This window comes from Pygocentrus nattereri, chromosome 6 (genome assembly GCF_015220715.1).
Source record: "Pygocentrus nattereri isolate fPygNat1 chromosome 6, fPygNat1.pri, whole genome shotgun sequence".
Lineage (NCBI taxonomy): Eukaryota > Metazoa > Chordata > Actinopteri > Characiformes > Serrasalmidae > Pygocentrus > Pygocentrus nattereri.
This window is the reverse complement of record NC_051216.1, coordinates 24,406,698-24,429,679: the sequence shown is the minus strand read 5'-3', so window position 1 is coordinate 24,429,679 and position 22,982 is coordinate 24,406,698. Positions and strand designations below refer to the sequence as shown.

General features: G+C 40.6%; 1 protein-coding gene across 4 annotated transcripts in view; it reads right to left on the bottom strand.

The window, feature by feature from the left end:
• Positions 1-22,982, bottom strand: part of enox1 (ecto-NOX disulfide-thiol exchanger 1) — a 72,627-nt gene that overhangs the window by 34,019 nt on the left and 15,626 nt on the right. The window contains exon 1 of one of the 4 annotated variants that reach the window (XM_037539423.1): positions 21,214-21,353. The exons of the other annotated variants lie outside the window; for them this stretch is intronic. The gene's annotated coding sequence lies outside the window, so the exon portion shown is untranslated. Of the gene's footprint in view, positions 1-21,213; positions 21,354-22,982 lie in introns of those variants that run through there. 4 annotated transcript variants of the gene reach the window in all.

Genomic DNA, 22,982 nt, shown 5'->3' with positions numbered 1-22,982 from the left:
TATCAATTTCTTCACTAAGTTGTTGCTTATGAAATAAAAATGAAATACGCTAGAGCTGATAATCTGTCAAACATAGGTGTTTATTATGTTACGGTTAACATATTCAAACTGACTTGCACTAGTGTTTACACAGCAAATGGTTAGCATTAAGAAACCTCAAATTAACTTCAAGAACGCTTAACCAATGCTACATTTTTGGTATGGTAGGCCAGTAAACTCTGGTTCAACATGCAACAGCATTTAATACTGTGACTTTCAAATCCTTATATCCACTGACCTTTTTACCCACGAATAATGGTAAACCACAGTGATGCCTGCTGATGTAATAGACTTAGTCTCCCATCTTATTAACTGCTTGGTTTTCATTCTACCCTGCTTTCTTTTCTTTCTTTCTTTTTTCCTTTAAGGTTTGAACAAACATGGTGTAGTGCCTACAACAGAATGAGCTGTGAAGGTCATTCCTACATCCTATTTTCTATTTTATATAAATGTTCTATAGCAAGAATTCCTTAGAATCTTTTATTATTAAAAGTGTAGAACATTCAAAGATGACATGAATGCAAATTGTTCATCACAATCTTGCTGTGGTAATAAACCCTCTTGAAGTCTAGATTAACTCTTATAGTTATACTCTTATTTTAACTCTCATTGCTCATTGTAAAACTAATGCAGAAGTTATGTAGGCATGAGAATGTGGAGCACACACAGGCCGTAAGGGTTTATTACAATAATGGCTCTTATGGGGCACCATCTCCTTTTTTCCTCTATCATAGCAGCTCATAGGAAGAGACAATTTCCCATCACCATGTCAAGCACACTTCCCTTCACCTTTCTCCGTATTCTTCCCATCCAGACACACTCCCAACTGACCAGGGACAGCAATCCCCTCCAAGCATCTTTGCTCACTTTCACGCACCATGAAATATTTACTCCACAATTCGTGTTGCCTTCATTATTCATGAGCACACTTGACATGTCTGAATCATTCAAGTGGCATCCTGCTCTGAAATCAAGTGGGCCTGAATCTGAAGCCCACCCCATGAGGGAGACGTGGAGAAAGAGAGGGACACAAATGAAAAATATGGTGCACACATGTGAGAGCTCAGATTAATCCCAAATGCTACTGAGGATATTCATAATAGAAGAGAAAAAAAAATGGATAAATCAAATCCAACAGTGTAAATCGGTTTTATTGGCTTTCTGTCTCTTTTGCCAGATGAAGAATCCTCTTTCTTGGAGAAAAAAAATCAATATAATTGTTGGTGTTTGGACAAAGTTCACAGACTTGTGCCAGAACTGTGATCCGTTCCTCTGTGTAAGGAACTTGGGGATATGAAGATAATATAGATAATCTGTACAGACACAGAGAGTTCCCTTAAATTCACCTACTCAATCTCAATTATGCTTTGATGATCAGGAGTAATTGCTTCTCTAATTACTTTGACAAATAATTTCATTATAGCAACTGGATCAGCATCTCCCAAAGCAACATATTTCACATATTTCACAGGCATAGAACTTTTCTGGCACCAGTGTAGTTCTTCTTAGAGTTCCGTATACTGGGTTTCTAAGAGATAATCTTTTTAAGCTTGGCACAGTGGAGAAATGACTGCATTTTCCAGTTTTTACCATCTGATTGCAACCATATCACTTTCTTAAACTGTGGTCGAACCAGAAGCTGATGCCAGTACCTCCACATCTGTGCAGACAGACAGCAACACAAAATAATTCTTCAGCAGCCATTGTTACTGCTCCACTGAGCTAGCTTTCCACACACTGTGGACACAGCAATTTAAAAAGCTCAATATTTCATCATCACAGGTACATGTCATGCTATCTGCTAACACTTTTGGCCAGCCAGAACCTTATGAAGGATCATGAATGAATGTATAACCCATAATAACACATCTATAATGCATCAAAGATGTCAGGGCAGCTCAAATCAGCTGCTCATAGCAGCACCTACATATAACAGCAGTTTTGGTGAGCTATCTGATGTGTATGTAGAGCAGCTCAGCGTGGAATCCTTCACCTAGCAGTGACACTATGGTGAACAGGCCAGTGATTCTCCTGAGAATAAGGACTGTGCGAGTTCAAAATAAGAGGAATATATGGTACTGTGCAAGTCAGAAACCACCCTTCATTTGTTTAATTTCTAGTACAACGTATTAATTTAGTCAGCATTTTTTCAGTATTTTGTGTCACTTTACCTTTATAACAGCTTCAATTCCTTTTCGGAGGCTTGTTTTTTTAGTTATTCAAAGAAATCTGCAGAGATTTTTTTTCCACACCTCCAATGTTTAGTTTTAGAAGTTGGCTGCATTTTCCCAAAAAACATTCAATGATTTTGAGGTCTGGACTCTAGGATGAACAGACTATTGTTCTGGGAATACTAGCAGCTCCTTTTTAATCTGCAAATTTTCTTCTTGAAAGCTGCACATCCTTTTAGACCCATAGCTTTAAGTTATCTTCTCATTGTAGAAGGATGGACAGAAACACCTGTGTATTTTTTCAGATCTGAAGCATGAGTAGAGCTTGATTTTCTCCTCTCTCTCAAAGATTTTTTAATTACTGAAGTTTTAATTACTGTTTAGCTGATGGTGACAGTTTTGGTGGTCTGCCAGGTCTTTTTCACCACATCACCCATCTTTTGCAAAGTACTGTGGTTTTTATTTGAAATCTTTCAGGATTTCAGCTTCACATCATCCAGGTTCACACCTGTGCTTGCTTTGCCCTGCCACTGCACCATTTACCGAACATTTGTCTCCTATTTTAGGGTAGTCTGGCCTATATTGATTGAATACAGCTATGAAACGAATGGCAGGCTAAGAGGAGCACTACCCTTCATTGAAAAAGGGGTCACGACCACGATATCAGTCACTGCTTAGAGCAAATTGCACCTAATAATGCCTTTAGAAAGGCACCATTAAACTCATGTCTCCTCATGGAGAGAAATCTCATATGGTGGAGAATGAGAAACACTATGCCAAGATTCATTTAAGCCCAGCTCCCACAAGTCATTATGAAAGCACCAGCACTGTCCTGCAACAAAAGCCCAGAGAAGGTCTTGTTAGCCTGGGTGTGCTTCGATGAGGTTGTAAATATGAGTGAAAGCAACAGTGCTCAGCCTTTTTACTTCTACTTTACAGCTGTGAATTAACATCCGTATATCAACTATGCTCGGCTTAGAGCCTCTCACCGATACTAAAAATCAGTATCCATGTCTTTCCTCCTTGAGAATGCATCACAGCGTATCTGCTGCTAGAATTAATGCTGAAAATAGTGCTCTAGTAGAACAAAGAGAAGGCAGCTCTCCTGCTGCTTCCTCTGAACAAAGATGTAAGAGTGAGGATGGCTGCAGGGAATAGAGGAGCTGTGAAGTGTGCTCAATATTCACCAAGCCCTTACGGAGCCAGCCAACTGGAGACAATGCATAATGCCAGCATCTATAAGCATGACAGCATGGAGCACGCAGAACATGTACCAGTGGACGCATCCACTGTGGCTGAATCAGCCCTACATAACAAAGCAGATGTACTATTGACAGGTAATGATGCAAGTGCCTGAAAAGAGGGGCGGACATTTACCAGAGGAATGAGTGACATACACATACCTCTTTGAGCCTGTTTCTAAAGCCTCTTTACCCAACCCTGTCTCTCTGATGTGAAGCATGCATACCTATACATCATCCTAATCCCATTAGTGAGTTGAATAATCTCAGCAATCCCTTGTATTACAATAACGTTATTCCTAGTGGAGTGGCTACAGTATTATTCAGGATCAAGTGAGGTGGCTTTCTGACTGTCATTTCTAAGCTATTTGGTGCTGTTGGGGCTGAGTGGCTTTTGAAATAGGAATGAGGGCCTTCAGCATGTTAGCTTTTTTATAAAGTGGTGTTTAAGACACATGAGGTACCCATGAGAATAAACCAGTAGTGGCTCAGCATGTGTGTCCAGATGTAACCAGATGCTGTTTTCATTCCAGTTGGCCAATGTATAGGGTGAAAGAAGACCAAATGCAAGAGAATGTAGAAATGAAACACCCAGAGGGTACACTTACAGGTTGGACCCCCTTTTGCCTTCAGAACTGCCTTAATTCCTCGTGGCATACTTTCCACAAGGTGTTGGAAACATTCCTCAGAGATTTTGGTTGGTTATTTGAGTTACTCTTGCCTTTCTATCATCTCAAACCAGTCTGCTCATTCTCCTCTAATCTCTCACATCAACAAAGGCATTTTCGTCCACACAACTGCCGCTCACTGGATATTTTCTCTTTTTTGGACTGTTCTCTGTAAACCCTAGAGTTGGTTGCATGTGAAAATCCCAGTAGATCAGCAGTTTCTGAAATACTCAGATCAGCACCTCTGGCACCTATATTCCCCAATTTGATGCTCGGTTTGCACTTCAGCAAGTTGTCTTGACCACCTCCACATGCCTAAATGCATTGAGTTGTGGCCATGTGATTGGCTGATTAGCTATTTGTGTTAATAAGCAACTGAACATAATAAAGTGGTCAGGAAGTGTATACAGTTAATGTTAGCAGAATTAATAATAATAATAAAAATAAATAATAACAGAAGTTGCAGCATCTTGCACACAACGTAACTGAATTTGTTCGTGTAATTTACTGTGGTATGGCAAAACATGTCACTGCCTTTTTGTTAGTTTTATAGAACTGTGCTCATTACAACTACATAATAACCATGGATGGCAGATCTTTATAGGGCTACCACAAGAGGAAATGAGTCCACGGTTGTGCGTAGACATGTTGGCAGCTTTAACATTATGCTGAGTGACAGCAGAGCCTGTGTGGAGCTCAGGGGTAGGTCGTTCCAGTGCCTACTTTCACAGCGTGTGCCCCCAGAGCCCTGCCTGCCCACAACAGTTAGCAGACACCAATGCTTCAATGAGAGGTGAGAATGATGAAATATGCTTCCACAGAGTTGAGTGGGGAAATGTCATAAACCATATGCAGACGCTGATTCTCCCAGACATGTGGAAAATTCCCATTTCCCCCGCATGCAAATGAGCACTTAGTCCAGCCACAGAGGTCAAAAAACAAACCCTGTTCCTCTAGAGACCCTCTCATTAGGTATGGCTCGCTCTCTCCATTTCAGTCTTGGAAGGTGAAGTCTTGGAAGGTGAAGAAAAACGAGCTGCAGTTGACAGAATAAATGGAGCAGTGTTGAAGTGTGCTGAGGAATGAATTTCCTTTTTTTCTGATATGCAAAAAAAAATGTGTGTGAAGGGCAGACATGGAGCAAACTGATTCAGGACAGTACAGGTTAGTGCAGCCAAAAAGGTATTCATCAAGTAACTGGAAATCATTGTACACCATATTTGGATAGAATTTTGTTGTGTTCCAGTTGGGTTCGGGCATAATTTTATTGTGCCATAGCTAAGTTTGCACAGAATTTTGGTGGGCTACGCATGGGGTTGGGCAGAAATTTGACAGAGCTTAGTCTGGACAGACTTTCTAGGGGTAAAGCTAAGTTTGGATAGAATTTTCTTTGGCTATAGTTAGGTGGGGACAGAGTTTTGTCAAGCCAAAGCCAGATTTGGACAGAATTTTATCTGGCTCCAGTTGGATTCAGACAGAATTTCTTCAGGCTAAAAGTGAATTTGGAAAGAATTTAATTCGGCCAGAGCCAGTTTTGGACAGAAGTTTGTCAGGACGCAACTTGGTTTGGAGAGAGATTCAGTGGCCTACAGCTGGGTTGGGACAGAATTTTGCTGGGCTATATTCAGCTTTGGTTCAAAATTACAGGCTTGATTAAACCTCTAGTCTCATACATCCCCACCCCAAAGCCACAAACATAAATTATGAACAGAGAATGTGTATGTGTGTGTGTGTGTGTGTATTGCTCTGTCTCTCTCTTTATTCACTGTGTTGATGAGCAGTTGATCACAGCTGATTTTCAGTTTCTGACTGTTGATGCGGACACTGTCTCGCCACCTCTCCCAGTGCTAATCTCACCAATCAGCCTGCTAAACACTTGTGACGCTCTGGACACTGGGCAATGTGTGGCTTTGTCATAAAAGCTTCCACATAAGCAAAGAGCCCATTAGTCTGACCGTTCCAGTATGCAAAGCTAATTAGTGTGTCTATCCTGGCCTGGAGAACTGTGGTAGCGTAATAAGAGAGCCTGCAGACGGCCAGGCTGCCACTGTCAGAACAAAACTTCTCTCAGCTGTTAATGAAGACAAATGTGAGCATTTGTGTCGGTGGACGCCCAACACAAAGCAGCATGCAACAGAAGGCAACTCCTCACTTCCTCTCCTCTACTCCCCCTCTCCTTCTCTCAGGCTTCATCCTTCGGTATTCGTTCCCTTCTCTCCTCCTGCGGGCATCCTGTCTGTCTCACAGTCTCCATCACTTACTCACCCTCCAGCTCTCTCTGTGGGCGAAAGACTCACATCCCTCATCAGCACAGCTCCAGACAGCCGATGATGCCTTGTCTGTGTGTGGTCTACAGCGGCATAAACACATATGATAAACTCAGTGAAGCCCACACCTTTTAGCTGTGAGGCCTCACTGGCAGCCATCATTATTATGCTCTATTTTTCTTTCGTGGAAACCACGACATGTTCTCTCCTTTCCTAAGGAACTCGCCCATCTCTCCACGGGTCTTGTCATCTATCCGATCCCTCCATCTGTTGCGCCTGTCCGTTGACGCCTACTTGGTGAAGAGAGAGGGCCTTGGCTGAAGGTAAACACTACCACATGTCACTGCTTCTCAGGCCCGGGCTGTGTGCACACAAGGGAAGCCAACCTGTGGCCTTTCAAGGGAGACAGTCTCGATAAGGAACTGTACAAATGTGCTGACTTAAATCTATGTACAATACAAAAATATGCAACATATTAATAATAATAAAATTATTTTTATTTTTTATTATTATTTTTTATTTATATTTAATTATAATTAATTAAAATTAAAATAAAATAATTATACATCTGAAGAGTTATATATCTCTTTAGAATACCTCTAAAAACTCCTTTATAGAAAGTTATTGCATGAAATAATTATGACTGTGCTGCCTAATGTCTGATGTCGTACAACAGTTATGATATATATTTATTGGCCTAAAAGGTATTCTTATTCATGGCAGAGAGTTATGTACAGGGTGCTGTAAGGCAAAATAGCCCCCCAACAAAAACCTGTTTTACAAATAAAACTCAAAAGATGTGTGTAGGTTCACTGTTTTTTCTGAACAGTAAATAAAATGACTATATTAGTATTGCAGACATTGCGAGTCCTAGTTCCTATCATCACCAATGTACAGAAATCGAGTTGGTAAATTCCTCTAAACTGGAGCATTTCACATTAAACAACTCTGAATGATTTTGTTTATACCTCAATGAGTGAGTTATGCAGATCTTTTTAGACACGGTTCCAGAAACAGTTTCCACTCATTACAGCTGCAGTTTGGCTGTGACGGACATCCAGGAATGGTCATGCTAGCTACCAGTCAGAACACACACACACAGACACACACTCACACTCACACACTGAGTCTCTTTCTCTTGCCCTAGTTATTAATAGAGTTGAGTCAGAAAAAGATTCACACCCATCTATTAAACACCTATACCAAGCCAGCTCTGAACCATCATAAATTACCAACTCCTTCATCATGTGTGGGTTTCTTCACAGCCCCTGCACCACTACCCACTGCTATTCACTGCTGCTGTTGCACCACATCTCACAAATTTACGGGGTGAATGCATTAAAAGTGCACAAGGGCAGTACTGACCATACGCTGCATATGCATATGTGTGTGTTTGTATGCATGTGTTTGTGTGTGCGCTAGCTGCAGCAGCCTGGGGCGTATGAGGGGGTGATAGCTCTGAGTCACAGTGAAAGTGACCAGATGGCGAGAGCAAGTTGGAGCATTCCTCCAGCCGTGACTGCTCTGCATTTTAAACACCTCCCCTCTCTCTTGCTCTCTCTCTCCCGCTGTCTCTCTCACACTCAAACACACACACACACACACACACACACACACACACACACACACACACACACACACACACACACATACACACAGTGGCAGGCAGGCCCAATTAGCATCGTACTGCATTTCACACACTGCCTGTAAACCTGAGCCATGAATATTTAGAGATCAGGGTCCGCAGAGAGGCACAAGAGAAATAGAGCAGGATGCTATTATGCCCTGAAAAAAACAGACTGATGCCATTGTGCTCCTCTAATCATCTGCCACACATACATGCAATCAGAAGACAAATGTTTGTGTTAACCCTTTAAAGTGCAAGCTTATGATTAAATTATTAATAGATATACTTCAAACATTTCTGGGCCAATACTAATAATTAACACTTTGTTGGCCAATACTACTTATTTAATATTCTTTCACATATAAATTAGTATTTCACACCATTCAATACTCATATGAGATGCATTTTAGAAAATAGATTCAATATATTTAAATTAGTCAGGATTCCAAAAACCATGAAACTGAGAGGGACACCTGGCAAAGACAAAATTAATTATATTTGACTTAACATGGAAATTTGGGGAGCTAAAGCTAGCTAAATTAACTGACTAATGGGACTGTACCTGATTAGAGTGGATGCCTTGGCACTACCAATGTTATTTGGTAAGCCAATTCTTCATGACGAATTTCAGATTTTAATTTGTATTCCACTTTATGTAAAGTAAAATACAGCTGGAGAATCAACATATGAGTTGTGGAAGGACATATTTTTCAGACAGACTGTCTAGACAATGATGGCAGACTATATGTGCATGTAAGTTCAGACAAACATGAACGTCACCGCATGGAATTGCATCCAAAGCTTTGGAGACTTTCAATTCCCACATGCCTGAAATCAAGGAATCAATTTATCTTTGGGATCGATTCCCAGCCCTGCTGTCTTGAACAGTCTTCCTTCTTGCTAAGCTATTGTGTTATTCGTTATGCTATCCATTTGGATGCTCAACACTAGCAACTAACTGTGCTCAGTGCATATACAGGCTAAAAATGGAGCTCTAAAGATTACTGGCTGTGATTATTGACTGTAATCCCTCTTACAATCATTAAACAGTCACCTAAACTTTGCAATCATATTTTCAGGCCAAAACAAACAGAATGTGAGCATGTGGGTGCATATTCATCTGGATTGATGCAAATAAAATAACAAAACAGGAAAGCAAAAAACACATTTATTGAGAGATGATGTTGGTCTTATGAAAACAACAAAAGTCAGAATTTTTGAATAGTTGCTATAACTTTTAGAGAGCAGTGTGAGTACTATTTGCTTATTTCAGCTACTTAAGGCTTTCATTTTAATTTCATTAAATTGGTAATCATAAATATGCACATGACAATTTATCAATTTCAAGATTGTGACTTATTCCAATATAGGATCTCATTATTTTCTCATTATTGATGAACAATATGTTGGCCACTAATATATCATGCACCCCTACTTATGAATCTTAAGACTTAAAACTAAAGATTTCAGCAACAACTGTATAACACTGGTGTGCCATAGTATGAGGATTTGAGGTGCTGTTTAAATGGTTAACACTTGCATATTTACTGTATCCATCTGCACTTCATTGGTTTTAGAAACCTCTAAATGTTATCGCAGAGTTTCAACAGTGAAGGAAAACCACATGAGCAAAATATCACCTTTTATAACTTTTATAATGTGCTTAAAGGAGGAAACTTTCAAAAGACCATGATATAATCCCCACAAAAAAGAGAGTTGGACTAATATCATGTTTGGGTGGAACCCTCCTCAGACATACTAATGGCTCTCACAGCTGTGCTGACTTAACACTCGGATGAGCCAGTGCGTTGACAGAGAATGTCTCTCCTCGACACGCAGTTAGAGGGTATATGTACACGTCAGACGCAACATAAACCCTTCTTTACTCTGGCTTAGCTCCAGCACCCAGCCTGGCTCTGTTTACACAGCAGCACCAAGCCCCATTCCCACTGGGACACTGGTGCCATGCTGCAGGAGAGGGAAGAGGGAACCTGCTGTCCCACGCACAGATGCTCCATGGCAGCATCATTGGTAAGTGCACACCCTTTTCCAATGCTTCTCCACATCATCCTCTGTAGTCACCCGCCATGCCTTTGCTGCTGACTCTCTTCAGCTTTAGAGGCTCATTACAGTTCAGTACGGTGGGATGTGGAATAGGCCAGGTTTGGCTGCAAGCAATCCCCATTTTTGTCAGTCAGTCTTTGTTACAGATTGAAGGAGAATGACACCTTGTAAAGCCACTGAAAGTATACTGTACAATACCATACTGTACAATACTAATGTGTTCACTGGATTTACTCGACTCAAATGTGTGCATCTTCTCCATATGAATAAAATATATTACATCAACACAATTATTGTCGTGTTGATGTATTATGTTTTATTCATGCGGAAATGATGTGCACACTTGAATCAAGCAAATCCAAGCATTGTTTTTCTTTCACCCCGCGACCCTGACGGAGAAGAAGGCTTAGAAAATGGATGGATGGATGGATGGATGTTTTTCTTTCAGTACACTTGCCTTCAGGTTTCAGTCACATCGAAAATTTTGCATTTGTTCCTGGATCAACTGACAAAGGATTCTGTAGACCATCATCTACTGGATCAGGTGTAGAAATGGTTGGAGTTAAAAGACCCTTATCCTACATTTACCTTGAAGTCCACTTATGAGGTCTATGTGATGTCATGTACCAAAACCAGCCTTAATTCGCTTTTATTTTTATCCCTTATAATTAAGTAGGCTGTGTTTGCTGTTGTGCCAACGGACATATGTAAAAAATCTCGGCTCTGATTGGCTGCTATGCGTGGTGCCTTACTGAAAAACCAGTCAGGGCTGAAACACTTCTTCTGGAATAGGGTGGAGCTAAACTGTGGATATTTGTAAATGTGTTGAATTTGTTATATCACAAATGCAATGAATTTGCAGCTTAGTTACCATATATTGGCCATATAGGGAGTGATTACTACATTAACAATATTCACATAATAAAAGTGAGCTAAGTTTTCCATGATATAATCTCTCTACAGAAAGGTCTACAGAGGCAGGCTTGGTGGGCACTTTTAGAAAGCATTAGAGGCAGAGAAAGTAGCATCTAGTGCCTGGCTGCAGAGCAAAACTTACCCCCTCTAGTCAAGGCCCCTCTCTAATGCTAAGAGCATGCAGTTTGAGTGACCCTTCTCCACATGACTGCTTGTTGCTGATGGAATCTGAGAATCACCAACCTAAATGCAGGCTGCTGTTCCTGGAGCAAGGCCAGCGGCCTCCTGCCCCCAAGCCTGGCACTACACTCTTAAAAGGTTCCAAAAAGGGTTTTGTGCAGCAAAACCATAGGAGAAATACTCATGCTTCCCTAAAGAAGCAAAATAAAGCTTGGTTCTTTAAAGGATGGTTCTTTACTGAGTCAAAAGTGGTTATTCTATGGGATTGTTCAAAAGAACCCTTTATTTTGAAGAGTGTATAGTTAAGCATGCAGAAAGGGGCAACAACAGAATAACAGCAAGCTGCAGGATATGGGAGTGAAATAATGTCTGATTCACAGGAGTCTAAGACTCTTTGGAAGACTGTCACAAAATGCCTCGAAGCGTTCAGTGATCTTAGAGAGACGCAACAGACAAGTGTTTCATGCCGGATCCCCTCCTACCTTTTTGAGCCTGGTACAGAGCCTGACAGAACTGCCTGTGACTCCTCCACTGCTCCATTTGCATACTGCGCTATACTGTACCATAAGCCTCCTAGCACAGTGGAAGAATGTCCAAGCAGGAAGGGTCGCTGTGGAATACCGCCGGACCATTTGTTACTGCATGTCAGGCCTTCTGCAGGCACGTTGCACCCAAGGCCAGCGTGGTGATTTATCAGCCATCAGGCATCCAACAGAAAGCACATCTCCACTCAATGCCAGCTCCACTCAATTCAACTACTATTCACAGCCTTTGTAACATGTCAGTGCTGTGATGCAAACATGTGGACGAGCTGAGCGCTCGAAACAGCTGATTTTAGACACTGAGTTTACGCAATGCTTTCAAGCCTGTTCGGAGCCGCATTTATTAGAGGCTTGTGTATCTGCACAAAGCAGCATGACTGACAGAGTCACTGAGCTACGGCAGCACCATATGTTCCCTTCCTTTCTAATTAACTTCAAGTTTAAGCATAAGTTGTCAAGCCTCAGAATTTTGTCTCAAAGCCCGTACTCTACAGTACAAGGAGATTTGTCATCAACTTCATTAAGCACATGTTTACAATCTGATCTACAAACAATATCCAGATATGGACTCATTCTTGGCTAATGATTAGTCCCAATTGTAAAGCAAAGAGGTTTAAGACATGCAGACCCAGTGCAGTCACAGCATGTCTTGCCCCCCGCTATGCGTTTTCATGAGAGACTGCTGGATTTCGGATATAAGGGTCTGACGATAGCCCCAGATGTTTTGGCTCTCACTTCTCCATGTCCCGGCCTGATCTACAGGCCTCTCTCGTCCATGCCCTCAGCAAGTGAGATCAGAGAAATGACGGAACAAAATGGTTTTTACCCACAATTATTTTGCACGAAGGACTCTTGGCCACTGGCATGGATAAAGGTAAGAGAGTGAGGATTTTCCACAGTCTGGCTCCCACAGCATGGCATACTATTCCAGCCATAAAAAACGCCTGGATCAAAGCCTTGCTGTTAGGAAAGGGGAAAGTCATAACGAAACACTAAAACCTTTTAAATGAGAAGTAAGCCCATAAACTAAATCCTGGGCATATTGTGATTTTTACTGAAAGGAATATTTTATTACTGCCATTATCCATGCATTAAACTGCCAAACTTGACCTGCCAACCTGAATCCACAGAATTGAAGCAACAGTCTGGCAGTCATATACATTTTCCCACTCAGTGATTCTTTCAGCAATTTGGATTATCAATCAAAGGCCCAGACTGTTCACAATGGCAAAAGTCATGTAGCAAAATTCCCTGTATTCCCATAACCACTTTACACTCGGCCTAAATTACACTGTCTAAAGAATGGCCTCGCTTAGAGGTCAACTAATCAATCTGAGATGATAGATTTTGTTCCTGAGGCAGACAGCCCTGGAGATTAGGATATACAGGCCCCACTTCTTAGAACAGTCATGTGTGAACTCATACAGCTACAACTGAACAGCATGAAAGCCTTCAGTCATTCTCTATTGCATGCTTTTTTATAATTAACAACAGAAGAAAAAGCCACACAGCTGTTGAAATGGTTCTTGAAATGGTTGAAACTGCCTCTTTATAAAAGTCAAGCATCAAGCATTTTCAATAAACAGGCATATTATAGGGCATCTCACAATGAGGTTTCACAATTCAAATGTAGCAAGCACTGAGTCTATTCAAGTCTTCTAACAGCCAAAACACACGCACACACACACACACACACACACACACACACACACACACACACACACACACACACACACACACACACACACACACACACACACACACACACACGCACACACCAGCAAAGCCTTGCCTTCAGAAAGAATCACTGTCTTCTGGGCTTAATAGAACTACTGTTGCATGGAGGAGCTTATTGAAAGAGTCAGTTGAAAGCTCTCATCTGATATACAACCAATTAAAAAGGAAAAACCCAGCAGGGCAAAGGAAGGAAACAGATAAGGCCATTCTGGGCCCTCAGAACACCGTCACATCTTCTTTTGCACAGTCATTCAGTTCTTTCCCTCAGACACATTCATATAATAAATGGCTTTTAAAAAGTCTTTATTGTATGGAAGTGTTATAAAGGTATGCCATTAACAATAATCCACAGCTCTTGAGGATGGCCAATGGTAAAAAGTTTACATCACAGATAACTAACAGCTGAACGCTGGCATTAATTCTAGGGGTTTGTAGTTCTTTTCCTCAGTGATTTACTGGCTGTCTTTAGAACAGTTTCTCATTTCCTTGAAAAGAGGACAAAGATCGCAAGAACTACAAAGATTGTAATAACTGGACCATTACACAATTGGTAATTGGTTCAAAGCACACTGTAAAAATATAGTTTTTGTAAGATAATTGGCAACATATCACAAGAACCAGGACAGGAATTATCAGTTTTACTTATGTCCTTTCCTTTAGAAGAATACATGTATAACCAAGGCTGATAAACCTGTATAACAAGATGCAGTACAGCCCTAAACCATAACCCTAACCACTACATCTTTAAGAAGATGAGGCCTGCACTTTGTCACTGCAAGTTTATGCAGTGCAGCATTAAGCCTCAATACATATACACACACACACACACACACACACACACACACACAATATATATATATATATATATATATATATCAAACATTCTGATCCTAAACATAGCCAACAAAAAGGTGCATGAAAAGGGTTGAACAAAGACAAGGCCAAAGGGTATGGCCTAATGTACTGGCCTTTAATAGAAAGCTATTTGGGGATAAATATCATTTAAAATGCATGTGGCTGCCTGGTACACTCAGCAGAGTAGAAAACAAATGATGGGGGACCAAGCGTGAGAGCACATTTGAGTATGACATGCCCTTGTCTCTACCATTGGTGTAATAAAGCATTAACCTGAAAAGCTCTGTCAGCGCCCCCACCCCGAGGAGGTAAGGAAGTCTGGTACCTCTGCCTGAGCTTCAAAAGGCATTCTCTTTAAAATCTCAGTGTATTCAGTATGTAATAACAGAGAGGAAGGTCAAGGACAAGCCACTCAGCTCTGAATAATTCACCCCCACTAAACAATCTCTGAACCCCTTCCCTGTGCTTGCTTGTCAGCAAACCTCACACTTACTCCCCCATCTTCTCATCAGACATCTGCTGAATCAGCTAGCTGCTAAAATGAGCAAGGAAAATATTTCTGCACCAAACTTGAAATGCACCACTTTTCAGACTCTCTGATGCAGATGGTTTGAGTAGTTTCAGTAAATTCAGGACCTTAGCCCATCCCTCTACTTCAGTTACTTCAGTGTAACTGCCATTAAAAATAGATGGAGAACTTTTTAAAGCTCATCGGTGTCTAACTGTATAATTCTAGCTTTTGAGAAAATAGATGCTCTGCAACTGAGGCGTGCCTGCATACGCGATGAAATTATAATTCCATTGTGGTTAGAAAGAGAAAACAACAGAAAAAAGACCTGAGTTCTCCAAAACTGCACACCCATCAATCACAGCCAAACCAAAATAGACTATAAATCTTATCCACATATGCAGGAAGTCCCAGAGAGTCCTGACTGAGTCGTTCTAGTCCAAGCTAGTTTCAGCAGCAGTTTAGTGAGTTTTGCTTGTATGCAAAAAGGAGGTGAAGTTATATTTCTGCCAACTATTGTGGTTCTTGTTAAAGAGACGAAACGAATAAAGGATTTTTAAGCTTATGCAGTACGTCATACGTCTGACAAACTTTTCAATATGGCCCATTCATTTAACAAAATTAATATTGTCTCGTTTGAGCTCAGAGTCTCAACCACAAAATTTTGGTCACCACAAAACATTCCCATATTGGTTGCTCATTGTACGGCTTGATGCTTCCCTACCAAATGAATGACTATATGTTTGTGTTTAAGCCTATAGTCTTCTTTCAAAATTGAGAAAACACAGAAAAAAGGAGCATGGTACTGTCTGGTAATCTGCTCTATCATTCCAGACGAGGTTGAGTCTGACAGGAAGATTAAGTTTCCTGGCTTAGTATTCCCTCTTACAGATAAAGAAGCTACAGTTGACGGGACCTAGAGCAGCTCTAACATTAATGCTCTCTAACATTACACAGAGCAGGGTTTTGTTGCATCCATGCTCAGAGGGGGTGTCATTTGCTTGGTTCCATGTACCAAGTGCTAATGGATTTGTACTTTCCCAACTATTGTTTAAATGGTAATGGCCTTCACATCTTTTCATTTTATTCATCTATTTATTTATTAATTCATATTTAGTTACTAATTTGTTTCTATTACACTAATTTGTTTTTGTTACATTCTTTGTGTTACACCACAGACAGCATCTGTACTGCTTTGTGATTAGTCACACCTCTGACTTATCTTGTATCAGTTTATTTTAAAGGGCCCATATCATGGAAATCCACTCTTCTCTTCTCTCTCTTCTCTCGTCAGCCCATACAGTCCACATATGGAAATTAAGCTGCAAGCACAACCCATTCTGAATTCCCTGTTTCTGTGATGTCACACAAGTCAACACATCTACATACTTCATACCTCCTATTCAGCCTACAACAGTTCCTATCCATTCATGTTAAAGCTACAGAGGGAATTTCAGTTTGGACTGCTTTTTTAAATGAGGCACAATTCAGGGCAGCAAGGCAGAACAGAGCTCATTTATATATGTCGATCTTAAAAACACAACAAAAACAGGAGGTTTAGCTGTAAGAAAGGCTAGAAAATGGTAGGGACATGCAATAATATTGGAAGCATATACATTTCAGCAGATAATTCCTTGCAAAAATTATCGGCACAGCACAGACTGTTTAGATTTGACAGATTTTTTCAGCACATATTAAGTGATGTATTTATTGTATTCTGGAAGATGAGCAGAAAGTTTAGTTGAGGCTTTGTTATAATGTCTGCATTTTACTGCTTTTGTAACCCTGCAATAATCAGTCTTGTATTTCTTTACAATGCAACTGCAGGTATATGTTGCCCCAGTTTCTACATTACAAAAGCATTTTTGAACTGGCATCAAAATCAGCAGATTTGTACATGGGAAAAATCTGATATCAGCCCACAAATGGTACATCCTAAGAAAATGATCATGTGAACATAGTGTCTGTTTCTGGCATGCAAACCCACACAAAACACCTTTTGCTGCTACTTCACAACTTTTAAGTGAGCCTGCTCAACTTGAAATTATACAGTAAATGATGACATGGCTTTTCTAGCTTTCAACTTTGAGTTCACCCAACTCAAATTTCTTAGTGGAGTCCAAAATTCTCCCAGCTACTGTTTCTTGGTCTGCATCTTAGTTAGATAAACAAAATCGAGTTTACATTTTTTTACTCAGTTTCCCCACTAGCTGACTTTCCATCTATTACATGGTTCCATATGTCATTTTTGCTTTTGGGCTTCTGAATATGGACATCTATGGCATTGCTGGCATTCAAACTCAGTTTCCTCATATACTGGGATGAATTATTATTATTATTATTATTGCACCACATGAGACATGAGTCAAAGTTAAAACAAGACATATTTTCTACAGTCTATTAAACATATATGGACAAAAAATTCCTTTCAGTTGTTCCTGAGTGGTGCAATGGACTGAGCCATCAGCCCAACAGCAGTTTGTGCATTTGAACCCCAGTGAGCCTATAGCTGTCTGTGTGTACCCAAGAGAAAAAATGTCAACTAGGACTGTGTGATGAAAAAAGTGCTGACTAGTAGAGAAACTGAATATAAAAAAACATTTATTTTATTGATCTAACAATACTTTTACTTGGATATGGGTTTAAGGTACTATACTCACACCTGTCTATGCTGAGTCTCTATTAAACACACACACACACACACACACACACACACACACACACACACACACACACACACACACAGAGGTCAGGCCTTTTCAGACAAGCAGTCATAAATGCAAGACTAATCAGACTCATTCTGCAAAGAGGTTTGACTTCACAAAGCTCTGAAAAGCTTCTCTTATCTACTCTCTCTTAATTGGGAGAGCCCACAGAGGGTGATTGTGATATGCTGTTTTGACATTGCTTACAAAATGTAGGGTGTCTCTGCCTAGAGATCACAATTAGAGTGGGAATAAAACATAATGTTGCCATAGAAATAACGAAGCAAATACGTAATAAAAAATTAACACTCTGCTTGACAGCATGCAGGCGGAAGCAGGGAGAGAGAAAGAGAGAGAGAGAGAGAGAGAGAGCAGTGCTATGTGTGGATCCTTATTCACTAATAGCCTTTTCCAGCATCAGTTAACATGGCCATGGTAGAAACAGACTGAAAAGCGCACGTTTCAAATGAAAGTGTCATATTTTCCTTTGACTCGGTGAAGGTTTTGATGGCAGAGAGATGGGAGTTGGGCTGAGCCGGTGGCTGACAGCTGGTCTAGACATGAGATCATGGCTGCACACAGAGCTCCACCGCAAACCCAAATGGATCCCTGAAGGCTAAATGCTTAATGTTAATGTCCCTGGGGAATTGCCAGCACTTAACTCCAGCTTAAAGTAGCGCCATTCAGGACTGCAGAGCTGTGAGGGAAATTATTCGAACAATCAGGCCAGTAACTACTGAGCTCAGACGAGCTGGTTACTCTAGTATGAGAGTATGAGCACATACAGACAGGAAGAAGGAAATAGAAGGAGAACCCAAATACAGACCCTATCCCTATCACAAACACATCGGCCTCAGGCTTTCGACTGGATACTTTAAACTGAAAGAATAGATGCAGATCCCCCTGACCCCCCAATCCCCCATCTCTCTCCTGTTCTCTCTCTTTCCTTGTCTTTCCCCCTTTCGGTCTCTATCACAAAAATGTCTTTGTCTCTTTACCTCTCTCTCCCTCCCTTTGACTTTTCATGTCTGTTTCTCTATTTCTGTTCCTCCTCCTTTCTCTCTCTACTTCTTTTTTTCTCTTCCCATTATTTCTTTCCTCTCTTTCTTCCTTCCTCTCTCCTTCACTAAAATCTCTTTATCAGCCTCCCTCTCTCCTTCTCTCTTGATAAAATCTCCCTTATCTTGCTGTCTCTTCACTTGTCCTGCCTCTATCTTTCTGTTTCTCTTCCTCCCCATTTCTTTCTCTCTACTCTTTTCTCTTCCCTTTCTTTTCCTGCTCTCTATCTGAATAAAATCTTTATCTGTTTCTTTTCTCTTTCCATTCTCTTTACTGCTCTTTCTCTTCTCATTCTCCCTTTCCACTCCTTTTTCTCCTTCTTTCTCTTTTTGTTTCTTTTTCTCTTTATCCATCTTCATTAACCCCCTCTTAGTTCCTCTTTTGTCTTGCAATTTCTCCTGCTCTCACTCTACTCTCCCTCATTCTTTTATTGTTTATCAATTAGCCTCTTCTCTGTTCTTGCTCTTTTTATCCACCTCTCTTTTTCTTAACTGTTAGTTTTTCTCCCTCTTTGTCTCTTTTCTCCCGCTTCCTCCTTCTTTCTCTTTCAATCTTTTATGTCTCTCTCTTGATCTCTTTCTACCCCCTCTCCACTCCTTTTTCTCCTTCCCTCTCTTTTTTTCTCTTTATCCATCTTATTTAACCATCTCTTAATTCCTCTTTTCTGTCTTTCACTTTCTGTCTTTCTCCTGCTCTCTCACTCTATTCTCCCTCATTCTTTTATTCTGTTTATCAATTAGCCTATCCTCTCTTCTTGTTCTCTTTATCCATCTCCATTTTATCCACCTCTCTTTTTCTTTACCGCTTCCCTTTTTCTCCCTCTCTTTGTCTCTTTTCTCCCACTTTCTCCTTCTTTCTCTCTTAATCTTTTATGTCTCTCTCTTTCTATTGCCCTCCTTCTCTCCGTGGTTGCAGGGCCTGCGTGGTTTCGCCTGCAGCTCCAGGGACTGCTGGGACAGTTGAATAATGGAATTCATGTACAGGCCTGGGCCTCTAAAATCAGATGCAGTGTCCTGGCAAAGACGGACGAGCCTGCAGCCTTTCTCCTCTCTCTGCGCCCGGCGCCCTGTCAGCCCGCATCGCTGCCGCCGCCCACACGCTCAAATCTGAGAGGAACGCCCGATGGCTGTCGCCGTAAAACAAGTCATCAGCCCTTAGCACGGCCATGCAGCATCATCTCCCTCACTGCCCACAGCACTGTAGGACCTGCCTTAGCCAGCCACGTACACACCCCTTTCTCTGTTTTTCTACTTTCGCCTGTCCCTATCTTTTTCTCTCTCCTCCTATATATCAACAAGATGAAGTGGCCTAAGAGTGACCATCTCTGGCTTTAATAGACCCCATAAATCTCAGCAGGTTTACCACAGCACAATGGAGTGAAACACCAATTCATCACCTCTGCACTATGGGGGTCCCCTGCCATATCAAGATGTAAATTCCAAACCTATTACTGTTTTAACTTTTTCCTGCCTTGTGTGATGGCATCTGTGTGTGTTTCTGTATGACTGCTACACAGCGTGGCAGTGAAGTGAGGTGTGAAGGAGGAGAAAATGCAGAGTAAGGTGACAGCTAACTAATCTAGCGCTAATCCACTTTTATTGCTTCCTCTCTCCAGTGCCTTGGTATCATCATTATGCATGTTGTATTTAAACTTTGCAAGTTTTGTTGTAATATTTTTATCTCATTGTTATGTTTTGGTTGGAAACTTTATCTAGTTGTTATCTAGTTTTCTAGTTAGATACAGTCCAGTTAACTCTCTCATTGGTTAGGCCTTCAGGAGCCTAACTTAACTGGCCTAACAGGTCAGACGAACCATCAACATAATTAGGAATTGACACTGATATCAACCAGACACATTTGGATTTCCAACTGGTTAGAGCTATTTTGTTAGAAATAATGTCATTCTAGATATGTCCTAGATACGGCACCGACTGCAAGTACAAGTGGTGGCCTAATCATGTTTCAGTCAGGAAGCAAAAATTTAAAACATCAATCGCTCTATGTCAGAGGTCTGACTAAGTGTAGTCACTGTAAAACTCCTAGAAGGTAGCATATATCTCTGTTTCAAGTTTCAAACAAAACACGGAATGTCTTTTACAAGCTTCAAATGTTTATGTTTGACCTGGAATAGCTAAAAAAATAATTCACCATTAGCTTAGCATTAACATCCCCGGCACTAGAAGACATTAGCGTTAGAAGTTTTTGACTTTTCTGGCCCCAACTGAAGGACTAGCTCTGTCACAGTTCACTAATGGAGATCACAAATATTTTGAATGTAATCACTGTAATCAATTGATTGTGTGTATTGTTTCATTAATAGTATTGGAACATTAATAGTAATTATTGTATAATAACACCCTGCTTGGTAAATAAAAAAATCTCCTGAATAATGATCATCCAGCTCGGGCTATTCAGTTAATTAAACAGACTTGCTTAATTTCATGCAGTCATTTTTATTAAAAAAGAAAAAAAATAGAAAGAAAGAAAAAAGCAAGGAAGGAAGAAGGAAAAGCAAAGAATTGTGCAAGCAAGGCTTACGTCAAGGCATAGCTAAGTTTAAAATAAATTTCAATTCATGAAATATGATGGCTAGTGAACTGTAGCAGCGAGCGTAAAAACATTAGTTCAAGCTTACCTAATGACAAGAGTAGAAAATGTTTCAAACTGAGAGGATCAATAGTTCTCCAGCCCTCCTGAGTAATATTGATCCCTTAAAGAGAAGAGTTCCTGGAGCTGGGCAGCTGGGCTCGATAAAGCGGGGACAGGTGGCCGTGGTTTGCTCCTGCTGGGTCTGTGCTCTCCGCATGTGCTGTGCTGTTTGGATCTGTGTGTGTGTGTATGTGTGTGTGTGTGTGTGTCTGTGCACAGTACACACCCTTCCTGAAGCTCTAGTGTAACTTTAACTTCTTAAAACCTGATGGCCTGTACAAGGTCCCACATCACAATTTCATACTCTCATAACTACAGAATGGTGCAACAGTCTGAGACCACCCTTCTTTTATTTAATTTAAAGTCAAAACAGCTAATTAAGTACAAGTTTTCTGTTTTTTTAGCATCATGAAAAGAGCAGAAAAACATTTAATGTTTTGCCTTTATTACAGATTTCATGGGAAACTTGCTTTTTTCAAAGACATCTACAGGGATATTTTCTACACTTCCAAAGTTCAGTCAAGTTGGTTGCATTTTCTGCTTCTCATGATCCAAGTAATCCCAAACACATTCAGTGATGTTGAGGTCTGGACTTTGGGGTGGTCAGTCCATATTCTGAGAACACCAGCAGCTTTTTTTGTCCACTTCCTTTTCTCAATAAAGGTTTCTCAACAGCTACACATCCTTTCACACTCACAGTGTTGAGCTGTCTTCTCACAGTGGAAAGATGGACCGATACCCTTGTGGATTATTTCTTATCTCAGAAATATCTTTCTCTCAGAAATAACTTATTCAGAAAAATGAATAAATTAAAAGCTATTCTGACTGGAAATGTAATAAATCAAGTCTCTGATGTTTGCACGGTATGATTTACATATTCATTTCATGGTAATATTAGTGCTGTAACAAACGACTTATTTGATAGTTGAATATCTGATCGATTACTGAAACAAATAATCGATTATTTGGATTATGAATCACTACATTACCAGATATCTTTTATGTAGCTATCAGTTTGCAAATCCAGCTTGAGGTTGTTTTATGCATTCGCTAACTATCAGTGAAAACAATAAAGATGAACATCATTCAAGATTTCACTGTTTTAATGAACTTTCCTGTTAAAAGATTAAAAATAAAATTCCCATATATTTGTCCTGTCAAAATTTATAAACAAGGAAGCAGCAATAAAATGTAGCTTAACACAACTAAATCAGTTTTTCTTTAATCAAATCCATCTAAATTTAAAAGTAAACAGTGCAGTCTGTGCTCTGTGAATTCCGCTGTCTGTCTGCACTTCGCTGGAACTGAATTCTACAGTCACTGGTCTTTAGTGAAACGGAGGAAAGTCAGCATCTCTGCATGCTCGTGTGAGGGACTCGATCTCCTCTGAGAGCAGACACTCCGCTCAGCAGAGAAGACGCGCTCTGGTGGCGCGGAGGGGAAAGTGTCGAAAGTTTGTGGCAAACTTCTCTATAAAGTGTTAGCGAGTGGTGCCAAACGCTCGCGGAGAACGGAGACCTGTTTGGACCTCCTGTGTTGGCCTCAAACTGGTTAAGCGTTATCTGGAACAGGGTGAACAGGGTCACTGTGAATAATAGTTACTTCTCTGTTCCAGCTCCGTTAACGATACCAGAGAACCTGCATCTCGGAACAGAACATGTTACAGCTCAGCTCATAACATGAAGAAGGGCGGCTTATAGCATTAGCATTAGCTCACTAGCACAACTATCGCCGCGTCCCAAACCACACACTCCT